Here is a 5,145-nt window from a genome sequence, read left to right on the forward strand (position 1 = left end):
AATCTCACGGGAACTCCAGGCCTATGATCTAACTATGACAATGTGCACAAGGACGAATCAATGTGCGGAAGAGTTGGTATAAACATCGCTACACCAAGTGCTGGCTTAGCAAGGTTGCATCCTTGACTAGCTCAGAGGCGAGGACGTACTCAGTGACCATGTAGCAGGACACGAATGTTACGGCCACATCATCATCAAGTGGACGGAATGGAACTGTACTCGTACAAGGAACAGGATAGCGGGGAAAACTGAGGCTGCTGACATTGCCCCTTTCCTGATGACTAAGATCATTAAGGGTTGCCAACACGACAAGATAAAAGGCATGATCCGTGTTAGAAGCATGTCTACCACTGATAGGTGTGGCTGGAAGAAAGAAGTCGGCATGATACCTGAGCACCATTTCTGCAAATAGTGCCAAGAACACTTGGCATCACTCTGTTGGGACGGAGATGTCACCAAACACTGAAGAACAGGCAAGAAAGGGAAACTAGAAGAATGCAGGGGATGAGCTGTAGTGGATCCGTACCGATGCCAGCTACACTCACAAGGTAAATTGTTAGCACAAAATAATAAGTCTATAGGCATGCTATGCAACAACCAAATGCAGCAAACGGGCTAGACTCTATACTACCGATTTCTACCGCTCGCGCTGACTAGGGCGTCCTACAGCCAGACTTGCTCTAATACCAAGCTCTGTGGCACTGATGTCGCTTGAAACTGCGTCGGTATTTCCCCAAAGAGGAAGGGATGATGCAGTACAGCTACGATAGGTATTTCCCTCAGTTGTGACACCAAGGTATCAATCCAGTAGGAGAACCAAGCAACACTATGTAAACGGTACTTGTGCACAAAAAACAAATACTTGCAACCCGACACGTATGAGGGGTTGTCAATCCCTCTTCGGGTAACGGCGCCAGAAATTGTCAAGTTGACGTGGTAAAATTTGTGGTAGATTGGATAAATAAATCTCGATAAAATGCGAAATAAAAGATGCAAATAAAAAAAGTGTAGCAAAGTATTTTTGGGTTTTTGGAATAATAGATCTAAAAACAAAAGTGAATAAAAATAGATCTCAAAGCAAATATGATAAAGAATAGACCCGAGGGTCGTAGATTTCAGTAGTGGCTTCTCTCAGGAAATAGCACACAGTGGGTAAACAAATTACTATTGGGCAATTGATAGAAGATCGAATAATTATGACGATATCGAAGGCAATGAACAATATATAGGCGTCATGTCCAAGATTAGTAGACCGACTCATGCCTGCATCTACTACTATTACTCCACACATCGACCGCTATCAAGCATGCATCTAGTGTATTAAGTTCATGGAAAATGGAGTAATGCAACAAGAACGATGACATGATGTAGATGAGATCTATTCATGTTGGAATAGCCCCCCATCTTTTTATCCTTAATAGCAACGATACATGCGTGTTTTGTTGCCCCTTCTGTCACTAGGAAAGAGCACCACACGATTGAACCCATCACAAAGCACCTCTTCCCATGGCAAGAAAAATTGATCTAGTTGGCCTAACTAAACCAAAGATTCAAATAAGAAATACGAGGCTATAAATAATCATGCATCTAAGAGATCAAAGAAGACTCAAATAATATTTATGGATATAGATCTAATCATAAACTCAAAGTTCATCGGATCCCAACAAACACACCGCAAAAAGAGTTACATCAAATAGATCTTCAAGAGACCATTGTATTTAGAATCAAAAGAGAGAGAGGAAGCCATCTAGCTAATGCCTACGGACCCGTAGGTCTATGGTGAACTACTCACGCTTCATCGGAGAGGCACCAATGAGGATGATGAACCCCTCAGTGATGGTGTTTAGATTGGATCTTGTGGTTCTGGAACTTGTGGCGGATGGAATTGTGTTTCGTCGACTCCCTAGGGTTTCTGGAATATTTGGGAGTTTATAGGGCTAAGAGGCGGTGCGGGAGGTCATCGAGGGGGGCACAACCCCCTGGGCGCACCTGGGCCTCCTGACGTGCTCTGGTGGGTTGTGCCCACCTCGGGCCTCCCATATGTTACTTCTTTGGCCCACTAGGTGTCTTCTGGTCCCAAAAAATCTCCAAAAAGTTTCGTTGCATTTGGACTCCGTTTCATATTGATTTTCTGCGAAGTAAAAAACAAGCAAAAAACAGCAACTGGTACTGGGCACTATGTCAATAGGTTAGTCCCAAAAAATGATATAAAGTTGCAATAAAATGATTGGAAAACATCCAAGAATGATAATATAACAGCATGGAACAATCAAAATTATACATATATTGGAGATGTATCAGCATCCCCAAGCTTAATTCCTGCTCGTCCTCGAGTAGGTAAATGATAAAAACATAATTTTTGATGTGGAATGCTGCCTAACATGTTCATCACATATTCTTTTCTTTTGTAGCATGGAAATTTGGACTTTTATATGGTTCAAAGCAATAGTCTAGTTTTGGCATGAAGATCTCAATACTCTTTTTTGAGGTAAAGATCTCAATACTCAAGCATACCAATAAGTAACCATGTCTTTCAAAATATCAACACTAAAGAAAGTTATCCCTAGCCCGTCATGCTCAATCATTGATCCATTCATGAAACACACTCGCATATTAGCTACATCCAATGCTCAAGTATGATCATAGTGCTCCCTAGTTGGTGCTTTATAAGAGAAGATGGAGACTCAAATAAAAATAAAAATTGCATAAAGTAAATAGATAGGCCCTTCACAGAGGGAAGTATGGATTTGTACAGGTGCCAGAGCTCAAAGCAAAAATTGAGAGATAAAAAGTTGGCACACTTTTCCCGTCAACGAAAACGACCAAGTAATTCCCAACACTTTCCATGCTAGATATATCATAGGCGGTTCCCAAACAGAAAATAAAGTTTATTCCTTTTTCCACCATTCTTTCACAATCCATGGCTAGTCGTATCCACAGGTGCCTTCCATACCAACACTTTCCAAGGAATTTATTATTTGCCAACATAAAGTAAATTTCTTTTTCATTTCGGGACTGGGCATCCCTATTACCGACATACTCTCATGCAATGACAAGTGAATAAACACCCATCTTGAGAATAACACATCTAGCATGGAAAATATTGGCCACCCCCTGCCGCTTCATGAGCGGTACGAGCACAAAAAAAGGAAATTTATTTTTAAAATTAGAGATGGCACATACAAATTTGCTTAGAACGACACGGAAATACCGCATATAGGTAGGTATGGTGGAATCATATGGCAAAAGTGGGTTTAAAGATTTTGGATGCACAAGTAGTATTTCTACTTAGTACAGGTGTAGGCTAACAAATAGATTGAGAAGCAACCAACCAAGAAACGAAAAATCACATAAGCGGGCAGGCACGTCAAATTTCATTTGGAACCCCTCTGACTTTCCTAGTCTTTGCTTGAAAGTCTGATAAATAAGTGCTTCCTTCCCGACATGATCATCCACTTGTGTTCCATCAGGAAGTGAGAGGGCAGATATGTTGTTTTTTCTATACCTTTCCGGGTCCATGGCTTGAAAGAATTTGGGGTCCTCATCTCCAAAGCGAATCCATCATATTGTGCATATTTCCCTCCAATACTCTCATTGATAATTGAGCAACCAAAGCAAATGATTCTTAAGAATCTTTCGGGAATTTGACTCCAGAATAGTGAGGTTTCTTTTATCTTCTAGAGCATCCAAATTTGCTAGGGCTATATTGGAATTTTCATTAGCAATGGAAAGCTTTGAAATGTTCCTGCTCAAGTGCTTAAGGGCATACCTCAGAGATTTAAATTTCTTACATATCAATGTGGCACAATTTTTGGTGTAAACGGGTTTGGAACAAGGAGCATTTACCACGCCCGTGAAGCCCGGATGTTGAATCCAATAGTTTTCGAATCTAAAATTTTGTTGCGAGTTATGGATGTTTCAATTGTTATCACACAAGGGATATGATCGGAGACAGGTTTGTTGTGTGGTTTACCACAGTATTCGGGGAAGTGGATGTCTAGTTAACAGAGGTAAGGAACCAATCTAGTTGTTCAAGTAATGGATTCAATTGCATGGTGCTCCAAGTGAATGATCTATCTTTGAGCGGTAGCTCAGTCAGGTCTTGAGAACAAATGAAGTCATTAAAAGTTATCATGTCTTGTAGGTTTCCCCCTGGCTTGTTTTGATTGTCTGGACTGCAAATATAGCTAAAATTTTCAAGTAGTATCCAAACTTAATACTAGGTATATTTAGGTTGAAAAGCCAATTACTTGCAAATTTCCAAGTAGTATCCAAACTTAATTTCTAGGTATATATATGGCCCTTGCCAAGGTGACGCTAAGACAGACTACACTAAAACGGATGACTAGAGCAAACTCTTTCTCAATTAAAGCCTCTCCATAGAAGATTGCACTATCCCAGATCGTGGCAATGCCACCTGAGGCACCTCTGGAAGGTATATAAGCAAATTTATCAAACCGTCTAGGGTAGCCGATTTTGATAAAGTTATTATCAAGAGTTGGTTTTTTAGTTTTCTGTAGACAAACAATAGCACATCCGCTAGAAGAAATTGCATCTAACAGCGCTAAAAGTTTTGCGTCAGCATTTATACCTCTTATGTTCCAGCACAGTACGTTCCAGTTCATCAAAACTGACATATGAAAACAAAAGACCGATAAGTAGTAGCAAATTAAGTAGAAGTCGACGGGCCTACCTCCGTAGGAGCAAGCAGAGCTTCTTCAGTAACTTCTTCAGGTGGGATGGCGCACATCTGCAATGCAATCTGCTAGAGCTCCTGGATTGGAGTCACTAGAAGAAATATGTCAACTAGTGACCTTCTGTTAGTGACCCTGGAAGAATTGGTCATAGACCTACGACCATTTGAGACCAATTGGTCCAAAGCTGCTCGGGGGGCTCCAAACCTCAACTATATCGACCATTTGGCCATAAAGGTCGTAATTTCCTTACACGAAATGGTCATAAAGCAGACAACACTGATCCGTTGCCTTATTTCTAGCTGATCACGACCAATATAGATGGTCATAACCATGTAAGTTGTGGTGGATTGCTATGACTAGGCACCACCTCATCAGTTTTGCCTATGTGTCATGTCCATGTGTCAATTTTTGCCCTAGGTTGTGAAGCAACCTATATTTCTGTCATTCC

Source organism: Triticum dicoccoides, chromosome 2A (assembly GCF_002162155.2).
Source record: "Triticum dicoccoides isolate Atlit2015 ecotype Zavitan chromosome 2A, WEW_v2.0, whole genome shotgun sequence".
Classification (NCBI taxonomy): Eukaryota; Viridiplantae; Streptophyta; class Magnoliopsida; order Poales; family Poaceae; genus Triticum; species Triticum dicoccoides.